A 24618-nucleotide genomic window follows, 5' to 3' on the forward strand; every position below is an offset into this window, starting at 1 on the left:
GCATTACATGAATGTGAAAAGTGTCAAACACAAACGTCTGACTTTCTTTAACAATTTAGGTAATGTCATTTTTTCTAAACATAGAATGTGCAACTTAGCTAAAGACAGCAAAGTGCACTTTCCCTCCACCGACTATCTTTAAACTTTACTTACACATTTAACTTCTATTAATAAATGATTTCAAGTATTAGTACAACAAAAAAGTAATTTTATATTTTAAAATTTAATTCAGCGTACGTTAAGATTTATTTATTTACTTGGCACAGTCCATTTTTTCTGTTAAAAAAATTGTAAGAAAATGTCCGCAATTATTAGAACGAATAATACAGTTTATTCTTTTTTATGTTAAATATTAAATGATGAGCCAATAATAGAAGTTATATGAATAGAAATAGTACGATCGCACATTATCTTTAAGTGGTACTTTAAAGAAAGGCAATGTCTACCTCTTCCCGAGAATTACCTTGAGAAGTGTTTCTCCTGCGAAAATGTTTCCAATAAAAGGGAAAGATCTAGACCTGGCCAGTGAGTGTTCAAAGTTAAAAGAAAAACGTTAGAACCATTTTCAAGAAAATGTTTAAAAATTTAAAAATCTTTTTAGCGAACTGACACATCTGGGTGGCATATTTTGTTGGAAGTTCGCTGTGTAAACGTTAATGTCAGACATTACATTATGGATAATAAGGGAGTACAAGAATCGTCTTAAAGCTAAGATCATAAATATATAAAGAACTATAAAATTAAAAAGAATAAAAAGTTTAAGGGAGCTGTAAGAATGCTTCGAGCAGTGTTAGTTATATTGGAATAGCGAATTAGATTGTGTTATTCCTAAATTCTTTCGACTATTTCGCCTTGTAAATGTTTTCTAGTGACTTCAGTAGTGACTTAATTTCTCTCGTTTTGTGTTTTGCAAACCTAGAAAAAACTGTAGCTTGCTTCCTTTCTGATACACATAACATGGGTCTGTCAACGATCTAAGTATTGTTAATCATAAAAAAAAGCAGCCTTATTTAGTTTGCTGCTACTTCTGACTTCTCTAGTTGATCGAAGAGCCGCTAGCAGACATTTCATTCACCTAAAAATGTTATATCGACTCTTTAGGGTCATATCATTATTATTTCACCCCCCCTAAAAATGCTGAAAAAAATAAGTGATGGAGAACGAGGAAATATGTGTTTTAAATAATAATAAAATTGGACAAAACTCTTGTATTGCAGTGGTTGTTTGTGTTAGAGGTTAACCAGGTTCATAACACATGTCAATACTACGTCATACAAGTGTTATTTCCAGCCAACCCATTATTGGGAAGATTCAGAAGAAGGCAGATTTTGTTGAACTGTCATGATGTTAACCTCTCTACTCTTATTTGTTACAGATTTCTTTTATTCATTTTATTTTATTTTGTATTTTATACATTATTCTTTATTTAATATTTAGTTAATTGTTTGTTTTTCATACTTAGTTTGTTGTTCATTTTTTTATTCACTAGATGATAATTGTAAAGATGGGTGTGTCCTCTGACCTGTCTGCTTATGGACTGAGTGTGATCGGTTTTATGTGATTGGTTTTGATCACTCTTAGTTCATAAGGCAGACTTTACAATGACAATGTAAAAATATATTATCAATAAGCCCTGATGAAGACCTATTCCCTCGCTCGAAAGCTCGGCGTAATAAACAAAGTAATGACTGAATTTGGCATTATTCTTTATTCGTTCCGGATGATTAGTTTAGTTAAATAAATCAAAGACACGTGTCTATATGAAATCGCTTTATAATTCCTAAAGTACGTCTTTCCCCCTAGATATCGGTTATACCTAAAGTTCGTCTTTACCCAAGAGATTTTGAACTCTTATAAACATATTTGGGGGCCCCTTGAAAGATCTGCAACACTATTGGCTACTGGTTTTAACCAATGTAAAGTCATCGTGAAATTAATGTGGGTCTATCATTCAATAATATGTTTGGCATTCACTTTAAATTGAAAGTGTGAACAATGCGAGAGAGGCAAGGATAAAGCGAGACTATATCATACAAAACGATATTTTGGCAACATCAACTCAGTGTAGAGATTGGCTGCAGGTACAGACAGGAGTTGACCAAAGTTATTAAAAACATATATACAAAATATTTTTGATAATACATTGCCTTATAAATTTTAATTTGAATGTGATTTTCAACTTTGGAATTGATTTTGTTTGAGTTTTTTTTACTAAATATATATTTATATGGAGACGAGGTCAGAAAATAGAAGCAGCTACCTTAAACATCTGTCTGAATGTAGAAGCAGAGAACCGCTGGCCTTTAAAGATATTGGTAGAATGAACCCTATTTTTTGGCAGACTCTCTTATAACCTGTTTTCACCACTCTTTAAGTGATTTCAAATTGCTTCAGTCATAATCATATCACACTCAAACTTCTTCATATTACTTTTTTTTTAAGTTTAAGAGAAATTTATTTATTTCTTTGTAGATTTTACATCAGCAAATCTTTTAGTTGTTTAGCAAATCATTAACCTCATTGAGAATAATATTTATAACGATTTCCAGGTAGTTAGTTGTTTTCATAAGTGTTTTAATAAAGGACGGCGCTTGCAATCATCTAATCTGCTTCTTCCAGTATGTATAAATAGTAGTGTAGCATAGTTAGTTTATTAAAGTATTATTAAAGAATCTGGCGTGACGACTCACTAGACTTTCTGTTACTACTATTCCCAAGGTTCTAACTTGCAAATCTCGTTCTTCAAACCGAACGTTTGAGTTACATTTAGTTCTTATCACTTTAGAAGTAATCTATGTCTCCTCCTCTCACATAGGTACCCTAATTTTGGGGACAAATTTTCGAAGTTAATGTTTTAAATTTACGTGTTTCAAAATAATTGTACAAATTTTAATAAAATCATAAGAGCCGTTTGCGAGAGAACTCAAAATACGGAAATAGCTACGGAATTAAGTGTCACTTTCGATCTGCCAATGTCATCAAATTTAGAAATTCATCCGTACATTGGATTGTTTCAATTCTGTTCAGGAGGCAATATAGTATAAAAAAAAGAAACCCCCTTTATAGGAAAAACTAACTATCGCCGAACTCCAGATGTATCTTAATCGAACTTTGGTGAGAAAATGCTTTGAATAAAAGTTATTTATCTACATACTGTAATATGCAACTAATAACCAACTAAAACAAATCTTTTTTGAAGGCAATTTTGAGAAAATTCTAAAAACCTGAGAAATTATTGCAGAAATTGATTGACCGAATTTGACCAAAATCTTATGGCATTCTATGGGTGGGTGTCCGAGCGAATTATCAACTTACTGCAATTTTTGGTTTTTGAGTTGCGGTAGATTTCGCCTGGACACACCTACTGAGAGTGAATGAATTGGTCTCTCTCAGTTCGTGAAAATCACTTTTTTATTTTGGATCAGGGGATCTGAAGAAAATTTGCGCGATAACAATACCATCTGCAGAAGAGTAAGAGCAAAAAATAAAAAATAAAGGATTAAACAGGAAAACAGAGTAAATGAGAGTTAGCCTGAGTGTTTTCTCAACCGTATCTCGAACCGCTGCTAAAGGATATCACACGGTTATTTTAAAAGTGGAAAATCTTACCAAGTTATTTTTCCAGTCTGTTAAGTTGTTCCTGAAATCCGGTCCTGCATATCTTTGCTTTCTTGCTACATTACAGTTTAATCCTTTTTAAGTGTTGTAAGAATTACAATCTGGTAAAGAATTAAAATGTTACATCTTGAAATAAACGTATACTTGGTGTGTGATAGAGATTATGGCTTTGATTGAAAACAACAAAAATTAACAGATATTTTGGTGTGAACACCGTCTTTCTTCCCTCACGTAAGTGACGAGGAAAAAGCGGATATTTAAATATAAAAATTACTTCTGGTATTTCTCAAAAATTAGTGTAAAACCTGTTAAAACAATGTGACTCAAAATCAATTTTTCTAGAAATTATGTATATTATAAGTTAAAGATTTATATATTTTTTCAATGATAATAAATTATTACGATAAAATAAAATAAATTATGTAAATTAATACATTAATATATAAATTATAAAAAATGTGAAAGTGAAGACATTTTTATTGTTTATTCTTCCTTTACTTTTGGTCCTCCGCAATTAAAATGTATACTTATCATCTTAACATTAGGGTTCACCTCGCTTTATATATCATTACATCTTGTTTATTGTTACTAATATGTTTGCTAGCTTACTTCTAAACAACTTAATTTGTAATTATAAAAGAATTCAAGATTGAAACTCATATTTACTAAGGAATGGATATTTTAGTTACTAATAACAGCAATCATTGTTGAAATGAATCAGGGCGGAGAACTGTTAAAAAAAAGAAAAAGAGAGTAATGTATTTTATTTTGAAAAAAGTCGACAGAGTAATATGAACTTTGATGCAGTGCAGTTGATGCACATGAATTAGAAGTGAAGCAGTAGTAATGCGAACTAGATTAGTGTAGTTTTAATATTACAAAAGGAAGCCGTGGGTGGCAGTTCTAGATAGAGAGCCGACAAGTTATGTTCCTTTATTTTGTGAATATATTTTTAATAAAGTTTTAATAAAATTTTTTAATGACTTTCACCATACTATATATATTATGCATTCATGTAAGGTAAATTAATACTGATATAATTCCTATATTGTTACATTCCACTCTGAGTTAAAGAAAACCAAATTTCTTCTAATCTATTTTATAGAAACCCCAAATTAAGAGTTTGTTGCTTTCGGTGGAATTTTATTAAGGCATTCTCATTGGTAAAATAGTTATAAATAATAAAATTCAATACTTGGTATTAAAGTATTACGAGTTAAAGTATTACTTGGTCTTCTTAGCTCCTTAGCTATGGTAATGAAAATATTTTTTATGAGCCAAATAATTAATAATAAATGAAATTCTTTATAAAAATATTTTATATACACATATAACATCAGTTTTGTACTGAAGATACAAGGACAACTTCAGTTTAAGCATATATTTTATGTTCAATTACTAGGCATCATTTTTAGTTTTCCACGTAGGTAAATAGTAAATTTTTGTAATGATTTAATTTTTCAGTTTTAACGTAATAAAAGATAGAACGCGTTAAAAAAAATCCAAAGTATTTAATTCATGAATTTAGTGATGAACATTAAGAATTTGTTTAAAAAAAACAAAAATGTTAATTTTTAAGAGTTGTAGGCAACTATATACATCTCTATATATACTCCATATGTAATCTTTTGGTACTTTTGCTTAAATATTTAATGAAATTTATTAGGCTGCAATCAATAAAAAGGATAATTCGCTAAACATTTTCCAGGATTTAACTAATTTTCTTCTTTTTTTTAAAAAATTATTTAATGAAATTAAACGTATAACAATTCTGAATTAATTAAATCCACAGGTGTTTCACTGTCCACCGCAGCTCCAGAACTTGGTACTGATGGTGATACGTCTTCTGCTGTAAACCGCTGTAGTGACGAAGGTAGCATGGCCAGAGGATTAAATATTGCGAGCATGCGTAGAAAATTCTACCTAATATTTAATTAAATTTACCTTGGCAATCCCCAACTGGATCTACTGCTATTGTGGCGCTAATTGTAAGAGACTCAAGTGGTAATTAGAAGTACTTCTGGCAAAGAAGATTAAAATCATCAAGATTATTTTTTAATTTTAATGAAGGCTTCGTAATATTGCCGGTGGCTTCTCTTTGCTTTATTTTTTAATATACTGCGTAATAATCTCAATCGTAGACTTTTAATATTTTTTCTCTCATTTCAAAAAGTAAAATGAAATTATGCAGCAGGTAAATGGGCAGGATAAAAATTAAAGAAATTAGAGAAATATGGTTTGTGTTATATTTAATCGATAAGAATTTCTACAATAGATTTCATCAATCTGTTACGATCAGATAATAGCCTTTGTAGGTTCTGTCAGGAAGTGGATAAAATGGCATAGCACGTGTTGTGTCAGTGTGAGGGGCTTGTATGGCTGAGGATGTTGCTTCTCGGGGAGGAAAATCCAAGGCCTGTGAGCTTTACTTTAGAATTAAGAGTCTGATTAAATCAACAGGTCTGGAGGGAGAGCTCTAGAGTGAGAGGAGCCTCAATAGATCGAAATAGGTCGCAGTGGCGTAGGCATTAAGGGCGGCCGCCCTATTAGAATCTTATCTTACGATCAGATACTTCCAAAGCTGAAGGTGTTATTTTTCCTTCACAAAAATATGGTTGTTATACATCAAATAGGCATTTAACTTGTCTATAAAAATCGCTGTGGAGATCATTAAGAAATTTCGGTGATTTCGTTTGATTTTGTCAAATCCTAGGAAGGAAATGGGCTGCAAAACTTTGATGTAAACAATCAGATCTCAGTGGATATTGTTAGTAGAAATTTCTGGTAACTGTGAATATCGAAAAATTTGTACTTCCTTTATTAGTAAATATTAGATTAATAGGTGAGAAATGCATTAAGCATTATGCATTCGGCGATTCATTTTATCTACGACTAGGATGGCCAGATGCATTGATGGAAACAACAGGAAGTTCTATGATCCGGAACCTTTGGTTAAGTTTTTCTAAGGATTCCTTTAGATTTTCTTTAAGATTGCTGCATTCTTATATGTAAACTAAGTTGTAGTTTGTCTTAATTTGGTTACTAAGTAATGACTGACATCTGTCACTGATTGATCTCAAAAACTTGGTATCCAAATAGGACAGAACTTGGTGGAAATTGTCTCAGTTTGGTTAAATCAAAGAATATTTAATATAGATAAGTCTGATGTCCTAACTGACTTTCATTAACTCTGTCTTATAATAGATTAATGTAAAACTGATTCAATTAAGAAATCAATTGTCATTCTTGCGAACTGTCAAGTTATATGACTGAAAATCGATTTATCAACTATTGCCGACTTTGCCGCTTATTTTTTATCTATTAAATTTTTTTTTAATAGTAAAATACTACTGTTTGGAGCTTTATCACCAAGTAAGCTGATTCATTCTCGCAAATAAAATAGGTTACGCTAATAAATGCATCTACACTAATCTATTCAGTCTATAATATAAAGTACTGTAAGTTCCCTTTGCCATTTAAAATAGCTAAAACTATCGTAATTTGCCTAAATAAACCTAATTTAATAAAACGTACAGAGATAATTTTTCAAAAAGAAGAGGCAAAAGTTTAGTTGCCCAGTTTGCCCTATTGTTGCCAGGCACACCTATCTGGTCAGGCCCTACATATGTCACCCCTTGACCTTATTTGTTATAACATTTATCTTTTTTGAGTTTTCTGCCTCGCCAAAGAGCACACGCATCTCTTCCTTCATGAAAATGCTTCTTTTTTTTCTCTCGCTCTGACTTATTTATTTTTCTTAGTATTCATTTAATTATCATTACCTTATATTAAAAATTCATTTCGTTATCTTTACATTTGTAATTTAATTTTTTTAGTTATTAACATATTATTGTTTACAATCAATTAATTACCGTGTAATTTGCAATATAATTATTAGTACTTTAGTGGTACCGGTTTATTGGCGCGTTGCCTGTAAAAGAGATGGTTTATTAACGGAGGGGTACCTCTCACCCGGGGGCGAAAGCCTGCTGAGGTTCAGTTCAATTCCCTCCTCCATTAAAATAAAAATATTAGATGTATATGAGCCGTTTATTTTGAAAGTGGCATAAGTCACTTTGTTTTTAAGTCGAGATATTTAAGGGTTTGCGTTTTAACACGTTTAAAAATATGGATGCTAACTTTCGAGAAGATTTACTTGTATTTGTTATCTCATGATACTGATATTTCAAACCTCAAATTTTTTAAAAATGAAAAGATACCGTTCAATTGTATTTAGTGTTGCCATTAACTCGATTTTTTTGAAAAAGTGACTTATGCCACTTTCAAAATAAACGGCTCATATCATCTTTTTCAAACCGTCTATTTTCTCAAAAAACAATATGCTAAGGTTTTGATGAATATTATTACTGTTTATTACAATTCACTTTTTTTTTAAAAAAAGTATAGTTTATAAAATTTTGTTCCAAATGTAAAGGGGGGAAAAAAGGAAGAAAATAACTCTTTGTAAAAGAAGAATATTTCAGATTTGAAAATGAGTGATGATGAAGCATTATTGAGTTGCACATTATTACTTGTAACAAATGTACGTAAGTCTTTATTTCAAGGAAGAATGCAATGAATTGCAATATATGTTACTCGTTCTCCTTAATAATACATTATTTAAAAATAATTATTTCATTTCAAAAATTGTGATAGAATAAAAAAAAAAATATACTTTTTGAATTTTGGTAAGCAAAATGATTGCAATTTCTAAAATTTGTGACAGAAAACAGAGAGGTGATGGTCAAATTCCTTGGCTTCTTGTTCACATAGAAACAAAATTTCCATTGTTCCAAAGATTATTGGGTTGTTAAGCCTTTCTAAGAAGGTTATCAAAGTTAGTTACTGTACAGGGAAGTTTGCTGGGCGAATAAAGAATTTAAATATTATAGGGGAGTAATGCTGCTTCAAGTTGAGTTAAATGTAGCTTTAAAGGACTACCAAGAACCACTTACAAAACTATGAAAGTAGTATACGGAAATAATTCCTCCTGCATGTTATTGAATTGACAAAAATTTAATATTATTTTAATTTTTTTATTAATTATCGTGAATTATAATGTATTTTGTTCTAAAATATTGTCTTTTTAAATATTTCACGTTTCTTCACGAAAGTATCCCCACGAAACCTTTTGGAAGAGGTCTCCAGTAATTCAGTAATTAATAATTTAAATTAATTATTTTCCGTTTTAAGGGACTCCATCCCTCAAATATTATATTATAAAATATAATGTAGGACTGAGGAATGCTAATGATTGAGCAGAAGTTGAGTTAAGGAATACTTTTTTTTTAAGATTAGCTTTTTAAATGGTTTGTTAATTTAGTATTAAGCTAAACCTGTTCAGTGAAACATTTTAATGACCAGAAGGTGGATGTCTCATTACGGTTAACTTCTAAAAAATTAAATATAGGCCTATATAATGAAATGGTAATGATATCACCTCGCCTTCTATAATTCCAACTGATGAGAAATTTCGTGAATACCTAAGGCGATATCTGTCCTCATTGTTTTGAAATTTATTTACTATTTGCAAACAAACATAGTAAGGACATTTGCTGAGTTGTCCAATTTTTTTGAACTGATTTTGGGGAAAGAGACCAGTGCCACCTACCTGGATAGGTTACTCTACTCCTTCTTTCTGAGCCAGAAAGTCTCTACGCTAATTGTGTTTCAAACTTCTGGAGGGATTTCAAGGGATGGTCCGTTAGATGGTGTTGTATTCGTCTAATTTGTTGTAGAATATTTTGTAAAGAAGTTTTGTTAGGTCTCTTTCAAATGGGATGCTTAGGTCACTGTGTAAAGTTGAGTTGATGGTAGTGTGATGGTGCACAAAATTTTGTTCTGAATGAAGAATTTTCGATTTGCTAGGTACCTAAAAAGGTTTTAGTCTGTTTAGTCCGAATTTGTATTATTATGGCTTTAAAAAAAGGTGCAATTTGCATTTTATGTTGATCGGATTGTTTGTCCAGAAAACTTTTAACGGAAAAGTATCTGATGAGTTACAAGTGTTACATGTATTTTTCGTTAAATGATTTTTCCCCGTATTAATAATCTTTCTGAGGCGATTCCGAGACTGCAAATGTTTTTGTGATGAGGTAACGGTGTGTTGTTTGTTTATTTAAATGGACATACATTTCAAATTTCTGAGATTAAATTTAACGTACATACAATTAATTGCACTGATTAGTTATCTTCTAGAGCTTGATAAGTTCTGAAACAAAGTTTAGGGAATCTCATTGTAGGGTCGTTGATATTACATGCATGAGTGACCTGCTGAGCAGCAGTCGAGGTATCAATGTCCATTTTTGCTGACGGAAGGCCAGAATGCAGTGTAGGTCCAAGTGTGCTGCATTGTCTGCATTTCTGTTGTTATAGGAAGAACTATATATCAGAACTCTTAGCTATTTTGCTAAATTTGAATATGTAAATTTTGGGTTCATAAATCACTTTTTAGTTCAAAATTTGAGAGTGAGGAAGATAATAATTCTGTAGAATAGAGAATGTTAAATATGTATATTTTTAGATCAGAAATTGTGTGCGAGAATGTGTGCTATGTTTGTGTAGCGACGTTAGACTTGCTTGTTCATCTAAAAACATAGCTTTGTTTTTAATTCAGCCTGGAATTACATTTTAACTATTCATTAAATGCCTAATGTATTTCTGTCTAATGAAGATATATATTATGCACTATGTATTATCAGAATGATGGTTAGGACCCTATTGAAAAAAAGCCATATCAGCATCTTGCAGCCGTCAAATCTCATTAATTTTTCATCTCCAATATGCTGAAAAAAGAATGAAAGAAACTAAAACGATACAGAAAACTGTGAACAAAGTGGTTACATTACCATACATTTTTAAAATAATGATTCCTGAGTAAGAAAAGGACTCATTGAGTATTCTTAACGGCTTTCCAAGAATTAATAATATAATAGCAGCTGTTGTTAGATATACATTTTGGGACTAACTCAAAACTATTCTTTTCATTTATGGAAGTATGATATTTTAATTTTACCAAGCATGCTACTCACTTAATTCAAATAATTACTACGGCTGTTAGTCCAGAGATAGCGCAGGCTGTACATAAACAAGTAAAATAACCTACTTTGGACTTAGCTTAAAGTGACTGAAGAGGATTTGTTATAAACCGAATAAGTTCTTCTCAATATGGTTCGTGCCAACCAATAAACGTCATCAGGTTTATCTGTAACCCCTTAGGTTGTACTCACTTTCCTTTTATTTCGTTTAGCCAAACCCACAATAAGTACTGCATGGTTAATTTCACTTAATGAGTAATTGCCATTTAATTAATTAAATTTGAATTATTGACGGAATGGTTTAATGATTCAGTCTTACTTTGTATTGACAATTTGGTTCGAATATAAATTCTTTGCACGATTTAAGGTTTCATTTCTACTTTCTTAACCACCTCTGACTTCCGGAGTGCGAATCACTACCCACTTATACCTACCTACCTAATAAGAGGCTTTCAACTTTGCTCTTCCAGGTTGCCTACCCCCATGAATAGCAATGCAAACTTCAGTTTTTTGTCGCTTTTCATGCAATATGCTAAAGTGGTTACATGAATATTTAATAAAAATTGTGTGTGCAAATCATTAAATTCTATATTTCTAGTAATTATTTAAAATACTTTCACATAATTTCGTTTGAATTATTTGTTAGATGAGCTGAATTTTCATCGGCTCTTTGATAAATCTCTATTCAAATTCTTTGAACCTTGTAAAATATGCTTCTAACTTCTATCGTTTATTGCCTTTCTTTTTTTTTTTGCAATCATGATATTAAAGGTTAAATTTCTTTTAATAATGTAAAAAAACCCTCACAGGTTATATACTTGTAAGTTTAGCGTGATGAGCGAAAAGGAGTGCTATAAGAATTTTAAGACGCATTTCACTTTGATAATATTTTGACCAATGAGTTAATGTAATAAAGTTAATGCTCAACAGGCGCAAGATTTAAAGGAACTCCTATCCAAAACCGTAAGTACTATACGATAAAAAGAGAAAAAGCATTTTAAAAAGAAGTCCGCAATTTTAATACTTAGTCCTCAACATCATTATCCATAAATTTAGTAAAATTTACATATATAAATGTTCTTTTTATTTATTAATGTATTTAATTTTTTATGATTTAAAAAAAATTGTACATTTAAAAGAGGCAAGAGAAATAAATAATTCTTTACCCAATTCATTTAATTTCCACAAATTATACATGTATATAAATTTGTTAGTGCTGTTTCACTTTACACAAATTGTAATTGGTAATCGTCGGCATTATCTCCTTGTTTAGATATCATGCATTCTTAAGAATGTGTGACAACACCACTTGACATCATATAAAAATATATTCCTAGCTTTATAATTTGTAAAATTCTAGATTTTCTGAAAGTATTGGACTTAGATTCAACATTGTAAAGTTGAAAGCAAATCAGTCTGTCGAGAATGGAACAGTGGAAATTGGATTATTATAGATCGTGTAGCACTTAATTCGATTTTTTCTTAGAGATTAAGGATTTCATTGGAGTTCTGGGGGAGCAGTAACGTCCACTTGCCATAACAGTATCGTAATGTTGAAGTTTCTACAAATATACAAAATTCGAATTAATTTATTTATTTTAATTGTGATGACTGACAGTATTATGAGCGTTGACTCCAGAGATTCTGTTTTGTTTTACTTCATTATTAGAACTTTAATTAATATAATAGTAAATTAAATAAACACTTTTCTTTTCTGTGGTTAATTGCAATTAAATTTATAAAATGATAAATATACAGAGATTTGAAAAAAAAAGTTAAATATAATAATTTATTTGAACTGAGTTAAAATGTGGACCAAAGAAGTTCAAACAGGCATCTGAAGCAAATTCTGTTCAACTCGTTGGAGGACATGTTTTACTATTTAACAACCGTTGATCTCTTCTCGCTTTAAGAATGTATAAAGCCAGAGCTACGTTTTCGTTTAATTTTTCAGCTCGGTTAACTGTACCTCTTCTCAGATGATTAATGTACAGCTTTATTTTAGAAATATCTGCGAGTCTAAACAAACAATTTCATTTAAAATTCGAATAAAATTACTAATTTATTGTACAAATAGTTTAAATCGTCCATTTTTTTTTTTTTTCAAGTATACAAATGTGCTAATTTTTAACATTGAACGTTCTTGAAGCCTTGAGAGATAAAATGAAAATAGTTGAAAGAAACATCTATGATAACCTGATATTTCTATACATTTCAAACCTTCAAAATTGTGGCTGCCTCAGCCACCTGAACCTGCATGAATTTCACCGATGGTTTCGAACTGTTAAAGTTATAGGATGTGCTTTATCTCCACTTGTACCATCAATTAAGTACAATAAGTTGCGTATTTGTTGTGCATCATTCGGAATATTAAATCCATGTGCAAACATACGAGGGTCGTTTGAAAAGTCCGTGTAAAGTCAGAGAGATAGCACCACTGGCGCGTATCGAGGTTATGTTTAGTTAGCAGCATCTCTTGGAAGAACACACACTAAGTTTCAGCCAGATCGGTCTATTTCTTTGTGTTTGGCATTCGTTTGAATCGAGGAAGTCGACTGATTTTCAAAAAATAGACGAAAAAGAATTTCGTGTGTTGATTAAACACTACTTTATGAAAGGCAAAACGCCTGAGGAGACTAAAGAGAAGCTTGATAAACATTATGGTGACTCTGCACCTTCGATTAGAACAGTTTATAATTGGTTTCAAAATTTTCGGAGTGGCCATATGGGCACAAGTGACGCTGAACGTTCTGGACGCCCTGTTGAGGTTACTACTCCAGAAATCATTGATAAAATCCATGATATGGTGATGGATGACAGAAGAGTGAAGGTGCGTGAGATTGCTAGTGCTGTGGGCATCTCGAATGAACGGGTACATAACATTTTGCATCAACATTTGGACATGACAAAGCTATCCGCAAGATGGGTGCCGCGATTGCTCACGCTTGACCAAAAACGAAATCATGTGAAGTGTTGCAAGGACGGTTTGCAGCTGTTCCAGAAGAATCCGTAGGACTTTAAGCGTCGTTTCGTCACTGTGGATGAAACATGGATACATCACTACACTCCTGAGACCAAAGAACAATCTAAACAATGGGTTTCCAAGGGGGAATCTGCGCCAAAAAAGGCGAAGACCGTTCCTTCGGCCGGAAAGATTATGGCGACTGTCTTCTGGGATTCGCAAGGAATAATCCTCATCGACTATCTGGAAAAGGGTAAAACTATTACAGGTGCATATTATTCATCGTTATTGGACCGTTTGAAAACCGAGCTGCAAGAAAAACGCCCACGTTTGGCCCACAAAAAAGTCCTTTTCCATCACGACAACGCACCACCTCATACCTCAGCAGTTGTGGTCGCAAAATTAATGGAAATAGGGTTCCAACTCGTTTCACATCCCCCCTATTCTCCAGACTTGGCTCCCTCGGACTACTATTTGTTCCCCAATATGAAGAAATGGCTGGCGGGAAAAAGATTTTATTCAAACGAGGAGGTGATTGCAGAAACGAATGGCTATTTTTCAGACTTGGACAAATCCTATTATTCGGAAGGGATCAACAAACTAGAGCAGCGTTGGACGAAGTGTATAAGCCTAAAAGGAGACTATGTTGAAAAATAAAAAAGGTTTACCCCAAAAAATTAAGTAGTTTTTATTTTTGCACGGACTTTTCAAACGACCCTCGTATGTTGGAACTGTTCTTTTAAATAAGTTGTAAGAAAAACAAATAGTTTTTGATTGGATTATTTAAAACTGTAATGTTGCTTTCGTAAGGTAAGAGTTGAAAGTTACTCATGTAAGGCTATGCGAGTAAATAATTCACATTCACTAGAACGTCAGTTTTCGCAGCAGTCCGGATAAGAAACTAGCCTGAACATAGTTTCTACTAAACTTGATCCTCTGTTAATTGTCTAATCAAGTACTGTTCCTTGGTAGTTGATAGAATGATGAGATTGTGGAGAAGCCTACGGCGAACTATCCTACGGAAAAAGAAGTAAACTTTTTTTGAGGGGTAAAAATAAACTTTAGCAATCCCTATCTTCTGTTTATTTCTAGATGTGGTGGAATTAACTTTGTTGTTTGGTTCCTTTTTCTAGTTTTAACATTATTTTCTGCTCGCAGACAACCTACTATTCGCTCGCAGAGTCAAATTTATCTCTTTTAAAATATGGTTAAGTACGTAGTACTCTGTAATATTGTTATCCATCGCAGCACGCATGTGGTTTCGGACTATTAATCAGTTTTCGGTAGATTAATGAGTTCTGTGTAGAGAATTTTACTTCAATTATATTTCCTTCTTACCGAGTTAGAACGTTTATTGTGGGTTTTCACTCAAATCTGACCTAGCCACTTATTGGTTATTGCTCTAGCATAATTATTATACATATGTACATATGCGTGCGTAACTAGTTAAGTAGCTATAGTAATAATAATTGTACTCAATCTAAGTAATTATATTTTTCCGATATTCCCGCTTACCCACATTACGTTATTTCGATACATATCTGTAGTTTCGCCTTTTTTTATTTTATTTTTTGCATACAATAGAATGGTCATTAGATTCTCGAGAATTTTTTTTTGAGGGTCACTCGAGATGAGATGGCACATGATGTCATCACAATATGACCTCATCAAATACTGTCTGGCCCAATTCACACAATACCTTATCCAGAAAGGCTTGGTGTGGCCCTAGGTTATCAAGCATCTTTCCACAAATTCTCTTTTATTTTTTCGATCTAGTCGTTAAAGGAGAGCATAATTTGGATCACCTCCATTCTCTAATGAACAAGAGCTTGGTTTTTTTAATTTATTTATTTGTTTCATTCAGAAAACTACAAACATTGGAGTTACTCAGTTTATTGATCATTTGCGTTCAGAAAATTAGCGAAAATCAAATTGTTAAAATAAAAAGTAGTAAAAGCCAACTATCTCTCTATCTTCCTTCTTATTTCTACTCCAACCTTGCCAACAGAAATCTTTAAACCCAAATAACCTCTCTGTAAAGCTGGTTTGAAAAATGGCGAAAAAAAATTAACGAGACCAAATCGTCACAACTTCGCCTCCTAAGTTGGACAACATTTTTTTCGTGAATCTAAAAATATGGTTAAACTTCGATTCCGGCTGTTGACTAAGGACCTCTAATTAGGATTATTAACTAAACCAATAATGCAACCCATTTCCGAAGTAGAAAAGACTGACAAATATTAAACTCTCGACCCTGCTTCAGGAAAAGAGGATCTAACCACTATTCTAAGCAAACTACAGATGCACTTTCTGATACTGCAACCTGTGTAATTCGCTAAATCCAATCCTTCCAATCAAAATCCACTTCGAACTCGCTGGGCTACATCATCTGGAAATTAGAATAGTTTTAGTAATTAAGGGAAATTATTTGATGCAGTTGATAAGTTCTCGACCAGAGGCAGCGAAAAGTGGAAGTTGATAATGGCTGCATGTTGTGAAGGTGCAATCACTTGAATTGAGTAGCCTGATTAAATACTGATCGCGTATTTTGATTCAATAAGAATAGATGATAGATGGGCTAAGTAGAATAAGATAAATTATATAATAATGTGTTTAATTACTATAAAATATAATTATTCATTTAATTAATAACTTAAATTACTATGAAAATTATTTAATAACGAACGCTATTAATATTACTAAACTAGGAAACTATAAAATAATAAGAATAATAGCCTACAAGATAGACGAACCATGATCCATCTGAACTAGATTGACTGGTGTTATAGCTAGGGTTCAGCGGAGTTGTTTATGATGCTATTGTTTAGCGAATTCCAGCTTCTTACATACTCATTTGAGAGAGGTTTCACTATGCCTTTTGTTTTGAGCTGTTATCCATAGCCGCCAAAGGACACTTACCATTTTATAAATTTTTATTTTGGTTCTGCAATCTTTAAAAAGGATAAGTCGTCCAATTCAGATTCTACAAAATGCTTGGCGCATTTTCTTATAAAAGTTTATACTTTATAAATTAAATTTATTGTTTATATTTAGTTGTATCAATGGGAAATTCATTTCTTGCACATTAAAAAGAGATGTCCGGCAGAAGAACATGTCGAAATCATTCTCCTCCTATTGGATAGAATGGTGAGGGAGAAGTGGAGTGAAGGTTTGTTATAAAAGGAGGAAAGATATTAAGGAATGGCTGGAGTGATTAAGCCGAGTGTAGAAAGGAGCACCAACACAGGATCAAATGAAGGACAGAGGAACTGGTACAGTTTCTCACTCTTCCCTCGAGGATAAGGTAATTGAATTGCTACCTCTGGCTGCGGCCGATTGTCTTGGGACGACCTGAGGGTTACTGCTCTGCTTACTCCATGAAACCCCAGAGTGCGCTGTGGAATAATATGTATGTAGCAGGGCTGTGCTATAACAGCGCCCAGCTCCACTACTAATGTTAAGTTAAGGTAACCATCTAACAGCCATCACTGACTCATAGTTTTGTCTAATTTAAACTAGCATAATTTGCCTACGGTAATAAAGTTACTAACAACCTGGTATTTGTCAGTTTGCTCCATACTGTTGCACTACACCTTATCTTTTAATTAGCCACAACTGTAGATCGTTAAGTACGTCCACGTTTAAAAAAATAAATACATTTTTCAATATTATTATTTAATATTATCTTTATTTATTAATATTTAATATTGTCTTTATTTATTAATATTTAATATTATCTTTATTTATTAATATTTAATATTATCTTTGTGGCTTATTGCTTTTCCACTCATATTTCTTTTTGCGTAAAATATTACTGAAACTATGATTAATCTGCAGCATCAAATTTTCATTCAATGGCAAATTCAAATATTAAAAGCTATTTATATTTTGAACTCTGTTCGGTTGGCTTTAGAAAAGACAACTAGCAAGCAACACTAATACTAAACGTTATTACTCCAAAACACTCTGGAAGTTTGGAATCAAATGTGTATTAACTAAATAGTAGTCTGCATTCAGCTTCTAACTTTTACTCCAGCTCTGTAACATTCAACTTTGCCTCATTTGTTCACGCACGATTTAGTTGATCAATTAGTTTATGAATTCCTTTTTCATGTAATGTTGTTACAAACGCCTTTTAGCCAGTTCTTTAGCAATCTTTTCCCTTAATAGCAAATCGTAAAAATAATATTTTTATTTTCTGCTTCTCCGGAAAATAATATTTTTGATTTTTTTGTCATTACGAATATTTCTCCATGAATGGACGAATATTGAGGAGCTCTTAATATAAAAAAAAATGTTTTTAAAAATTATTTTAGCGATGGCCTAGAGCAGTTATGGCAAACCTACGACACGCGTGTCAAAGGTGACCCGCGAACTCATTTTGGGTGACACGCATTGACAAAGACAAAACATTATTATATAATTTTAAATATAGCGATTAGTGGAGTACTTTGAAGAAATTAGGGTAATAATTGGGAATATGTATCTTGTAAACTTTCCTCAGATCAATTACCATAAAGTGGGTCATTTAATAAATCTTTTTTTTTTTACTATGGTAGCAAATATAAAAAAATTATGAATATTTCTATATTGACACGGCGCCAGAGGTTGGGTAGGGTTTTCCAAAATTTTGACACGCCGAGCTCAAAAGGTTCGCCATCACTGTGGCCTAGAGTATGTAAATAAAATATTTCAAAAACAAAAAGTCACATTAAGTGATATTCCTTTAGATTTCACTATTGATGTTGCTTAGATTTTGTTCCAATTTTGTTTCACCTCAGCTACGAAGATTTATTATTACAGGATTCTTAAACTAATACTTTTATTTTAAATTTTCCCCAATAAGTTTTTTTTAGAGATTACTCTAACGTTTTTGGGATGCCGTATTGTCTCTCCCACCTATTTCATAATTTCGAATATAAAAGCTGTATTTAATTATTTACGAACAACAGCGGGAGCTTCACCAAATTCTGTGAAAGTGTGAAGAAAATTTGTGCATAGAAATAGTGAATTTAGATATTATTAAAAATGTAAATGTGTTCTATATATTTAATAGCAAATTGTTCTGAGACTAGTAAATTTAGAAATGTTAAGGAAAAGAAGGGAATATTAATAAATTTTTCTTTACTTGATCAACTCAAAGTAATCAGTAGATCTTAGACCATATTCAGTCATCTAGCATTACACATCTACTGAATATAACCACTGGAGTCGAAACGTCTAGTTGATGAATTAAATAAGTTATTGAATATTGAAGTGATAAGTTATCTAACTAAACTGTGAGATATAATTCTTGGGTGATAATTGATAGAAGATAGACGATCTATGTGGGCAGAGAAACCAAGAAGGAGGGTAGTTTGCTGGATCTCCGGAACGCTAGAGGGGTGTAACGCAGAGTGAAAAAGAAATTTGGAATTAAAAAAAAACTGGTCGATTCTTTTTCTGATTTCTATAAAAACTCATTCAATTAACGAAATAATCATTTATCTAAGAAAAGAACACGAAGTAAAAGTAAAAGTAAATTTAATACTGAAAGGATAGCGGAAAATAAAAGAACTTTGGCTCTGACTAGAATGAATGTTATGTAAGAAACCGTAGGAAGGATATGAGAGAAAGAAGAGGCTTGATCTGTGTTTAAAGCAGTAATACTGGTGGATGTACAAAGGAGAATCCTCCTGCCTTGGACGATGGTACATAAAAGAGAGAGCCAGCTGGCGGAGACTGTGGCAGAAAGAGTAAAGTAGCGATACGGTCACCAGGGAGTTTCTGATCACGATGGCGTTAAATTGCCAACTAACTCCCTTTGGGATGACAGTTTCGGTCGTGGCGGTTGGCACAAGAAGAACAGTGTCACTTTCAAACGTGGAAAATAAACACTCAAACAGTGTTCACTTTTGTAGCCACTCTCTATTGCGGTAATTTCCTATTTGAAGAGACCCTCTTTCTTCTATTAACCATAATAAACTCATACGTCCACTTTTACACCATTTATGTCAAATGATTTATTTAAAATCATTATTTGCTACATAATTCATTCTTTAAATTCTGCGTCTAATAAACAATATATTTACACATAATAAAGTATCTCATTAGGTGTATTTAAAAACTATCGTTGATTATTATTACCTGTTGGTAGTCGAAAGGTTAATAGTGTAGTCTCAGAGATAAGAGATTTTGTGGTACCGAATTTGATTTCCGGTCTTGGTATTGGTTTATATTCATTAGAATTGTAAGTACGTTAATCATCTGTTTCTGGTGACGAATTCAGATCGGTAGTTGGACGTAAAGCGTAAAAATAGCCACTATTTTGCTTAATGACATCTAAGCTCGTTTTAAGATCGTTTAAGAGATGGAGAAACTTAATTTCTCCATTTCAAGAAAATATTTTCACATCCTCTCATTCATACTTCTACATAACCGGTGCAACGTTTTTAAACAGTGGATTCAATTTGGTAAATCCCGGGTTTAAATTAAAAATACTGATGAGAAAATGGACATTTTGGGAAATCCTTACAAAAATTAAGTTTAAATTTAATTAAATTGTTTAAATAAAAGCGAAAAATAATTTTAAATAAAAGGTGACTGAGAATAATTATATAATTATTAAATACATTATTTATTATTTATAACACACACATATTCCCTAAGTCCAAAACAAAACACCCTAACTTCAAAGTAACACAAATATTTGAATGGTAGTCACTAATTACTACCGAGATTGTTTAGTGAAATCTTTATTATTAATCGTACAGAGTAAGATTTCAAAGTTCAAACACCAAAAATAGAAATAATACCACTATCTTCTGACGCAAATCTTATGACAGAACGTCGTTTTAAGTGCATTTAAATTCTGCGTGTTTTCATATTTTTCAAAGGATTTATCCAAAAAACTAATTTCCAGTTATTGCACCAATCTATGGCCGATTTTCTCTATTAATATTAATTTTAGAATGATCAGCAACTTCTGATTGGATACGCACTATCCTTTTAGGAAATGTATTGATAAAGCACTTTTAAGGGTAATTTAGAGTGAGCTGTTCAAATATAAATGAAATTTAACAAAAAATTTAAAGTATTATTATCTACATTCTTTTTGCAATCAAAATTTATTGGCTACTCTCTAACATTTTGTTTTAATTGCCTAGCACATAGATGTTATTTGAGAGGGTAAAATTTATTAAACGATAAAGTTCTCGGTATAGACAATTATTTAAAACTTCACTTGAAAATTCTAAATAATTTATATTAAAGCTTTTTAATATTAATGCATCAGCGGTTTATTTTAAATGAATGATTACGTATAAATTATACCACGAAACCAATCCATAGTTGTATTATATTATTTAATATTCCTTGTTATTCTGCAAATTTTGAATTATATTTCGTAATTAGTCAATATATTAATGAAATGTACTGTTTTATCAATTTTTTTTAAAATTTATTAACTAATTTGTTAAGTTACACCAGCGCTAGATGCACTAGTGTAACAATGACAATAACTGACCACTACAAACTTACTAATTGAGTGATATCACTACCTTAATGTCCAAATTGCATAATTTTTATTAGCTACATTTCTTTTATAATTTTAGTTAATTTTTATTTGTTAGTTTCATCCGTAAGCGAAAATCCTGTAATCAGATTGTAGATAATGAAAAAAAAAAATCTAATAATGTCTACAAAGGCAAAATCCTTACGATAGAACGTCGTTTTAAGTGTATGACTGCGTGAATCAAAAGGCTATTTTTAAAAATATGTTTTTATATTTTTCCAAAGGAGAAAAATATTAATGAATTTTTACTGAATAGAATATAAAGTCACAAATCTGGACTCTTGTTAAGTAACTTTATTAATTTTTTTTTTTTTTTAATTTTCGGCAGTATTTAAAATTAGCTTTTATATCTGTTTAAAGCTTATTCGTTTTCCTAGACGATATCTAACATCAAAGTTAATCTTTGATTTAATAGAATATGTTGTCTGCTGTTGGAGAGTGAAGGAATGTGGCAGTAACACAGAACTAGATCATAGAGGTATATTGAAACACTTTGTGATTGTCTGTCTGAATATTCCAGCTATTTCATTCAGTACTGAAAGTTAGGTTATTAATCATTGAAGTTAGAAATATATAAATTATACCAAATGGGTGAACCGGTGATCAAGAAAGTAGAAATAAAATTTTCTAATTTTGAATTATTTGTGCAGTAAGGTAAGTGGGGGGAAGATGCCAGTTGGGGGAAGATGCAAGTATCGTCAGATTTTGCATATCTACAACTGGATGGCAGCAATTCCTACGTTAAAATGTGTAGTAAACAACTGTGAATACCGTGCTTGTGAGTATTTCTATTTATATTTAGTTTAATCGTCGTTAAACTGAAAATTCAACTCTTTGAACTTGGTGAGGACACATATTATAATATTTCGTTGTCGATACTTAAGGTTTGGTGACGGATTGACTAGATTAAACGTAATAATTCCGTGATATTCGTGTCTTGTACATCTTGGTGAGCTTGAATTAACATGACTGAAGCCTTAGTAAAAAAAAAACCTATGTGGCGTCTTCCTCCAGTGCTTGGGGTAAGATGCCACCTATTGAAGTGTTTCAATTTCATATTGATTCTCATTCATTATTACATTATAATGATATATTTTATAATATAAAATCAATATAAAACAATTACTGACACCCGAAATATAGTTTTTGTATCATACATTAATATTATTAACCCTTGAGCCGTCAACTCGGGTCATATTGACCCAGCATTAAAAACTATTAAATAAAAAGGAAAAACTAACTAATATCATGTTATAGGAAATAGAAATCAAAGACAAAACTTTTTGGCAGCAGGCCCTTAACAACTGGATCCATTCTAACCCGGGACGCAGAATCACCAGACTTCAATTTGGGTCTTTGCTGAGCGCCGCGTGGAATAGGGCAGCCACTTTTGAAAATGGCAGCGTGGGATTTTCTGCATGCGGAATTTATCCATACGATCCGCAAAAAATTCCAGAACATGCTTATACCATTTCTGACAATATGAAAGAAAATTTGAATGCCACACAAGAAGTTAACGCACCTCTGGCAATAGCTTCAACGAGCAGCAGCGGTGCCATCACTTCTTTTGAAGAAATTAGTCCTATCCCCAGATTTCAGAAACCCAAGCAAACTCGAAGAAAGAAACAAACTGCTGAAGTCCTTACGACGGTGGAGAAACGGGAGGCATTGAGAAGAAAGGCTGCTCTGCCGACAAAAAAAAAAAGGGGGAAAAGTACAGCAGAAAAAGAAAAGTAATGACAGTTCATCTTCAGCATCCTCCGCTCCCGATAATTTGGTAATGACCAGTGGCGAGAGTGACATTGAAGAGGAGGACGATGATTTTTGTATTGAGTGTAAAGGATATTTTTATGATAGGAAGGGCCCAAAATGCGATTGGCTTCAATGCATAACATGCAAGAGATGGCTACATGAAATCTGCAGCAAAGACAATTTCCCCTCAGTGTTTAATGAGAATATTTTGCTGTTTACCTAACATTAAATTTGTAATTTTTTCTTTCTCAATTTATATCTTAAGATATTGTTGCATCTTCCCCCGCATCAAATTGCATCTTCACCACATAATGGGGGAAGATGCCAGTTTTGACAAATTTCATTCAAATGCATTTTTATCGGTTTTGCATTTAATTAAATATACTAATATATATATATGTAATTAAAGAACAAAAAACAACATAGACGTTGATACATTTGGTGATGTTTTTCGATAACCCAGTTTCCTACAAAACGGAAATAAGTGTTAAGTGTGGCATCTTCCCCCCACTTACCTTATATTAAAAGCAACAGGAATTAGTGGTTGTGTTTCTCTTTAGGATTTGAATTTTGATATCTATCTCTGTATGATTATTAATTAAGAATTTACTGAAATATCTCAGAACTAATTCTGCTAATTAGTTACTTTAAATATCAGCGTTGCTTTGAACGCAAGGCTCTTTAAAGGGTTTTGCAGAGTCTGTGTTTTTTCAATATTCCCAGTTCCCATTCAATTAATATTACTTTTTCGCTTTTCTTTGTAACAAATTTATTTTACTTTTAACGTTATTATTTTTCCAAAATGGCAATTATTCTATGCATAGTCTAAATCAATCTTTCTTTTCCTGACTTTTTTATCCGATACATCGTCCTCTGACAAACCTTACCTTAAATTTTCTGGTAACATCGAGTTCTCCTTTCTGCTCAAACCAATCCAGTCTCTGAGTTCTTTCAAACCAAAATCATATTGTTCCTTGGTGACACACTTCAAAACCTAGAATCTATTTTGAACAGCGGTTTCCGTTTGTGGGATTTGCTTACAGCTTGCACGTATTTCCTCTAACTCTTTCTTATTCACACAAACACACATCTGAAAACCTGCAGTTGACAATGGACTAGCCACTTCATCCACGATCACGATCTTAATGACCCTGAGGATTTCACGGCCTAATAGCACACAATTCTGATGGCTCCAACACTTTCATATGATACACAGGTGATTGCATAAATAATTGATGTGTTTTGTACTACTTTTAACTACCCTACTGCAATTTTTTTTATTGAACTGTCAGCAAAACTCTGTACATAATCGCTCTCTCAGCAAAACTTACACTCACTGACATTTACGCATTACAAACTGTGCCCAAAATCTGTAACTTGAGAGAGCCAAAAACTTGTAGATCGCAGTGGATTTGTCTTTCATATAGCCACTTCTTTCTTCCATCAACAATGAAACCCTCTTTGTTACTCAGCAAAACCCAAATCACGAGCTTCCAGGTAAACCCACATTCAAAAATCTTAATCTCTTCACTTGTGAGTTATACCATTTTTTTTTAACCTTTATTGAGATGTTTACAACTGCATAGCAATAAATGCAACAAATAAAACAGATAGTCCATAAATGAGTGTGCTGATCGGCTAGGCCACTAGCGTGACTGACGTGAACGATCATCTTGAACATCCAGCGATAGTAATCG

At 32.2% G+C, this 24618-nt stretch overlaps 1 protein-coding gene and 1 long non-coding RNA gene across 3 annotated transcripts in view; one reads left to right on the plus strand and one right to left on the minus strand.

Moving 5' to 3' along the window:
* The window catches only part of LOC141461438 (uncharacterized), a 603016-nt gene that overhangs the window by 430606 nt on the left and 147792 nt on the right, over positions 1-24618 (plus strand). The window lies entirely within an intron of this gene.
* Positions 11811-24137, minus strand: LOC141451502 (uncharacterized). The gene is made up of 2 exons (XR_012456870.1): positions 23809-24137; positions 11811-12217 (listed from the first exon to the last, which is right to left on the minus strand). It is a non-coding gene; the product is annotated as an uncharacterized lncRNA (long non-coding RNA).

This window comes from Rhodnius prolixus, unplaced genomic scaffold, assembly GCF_049639745.1.
Source record: "Rhodnius prolixus isolate KJV_2025 unplaced genomic scaffold, Rpr scaffold_1, whole genome shotgun sequence".
Classification (NCBI taxonomy): domain Eukaryota; kingdom Metazoa; phylum Arthropoda; class Insecta; order Hemiptera; family Reduviidae; genus Rhodnius; species Rhodnius prolixus.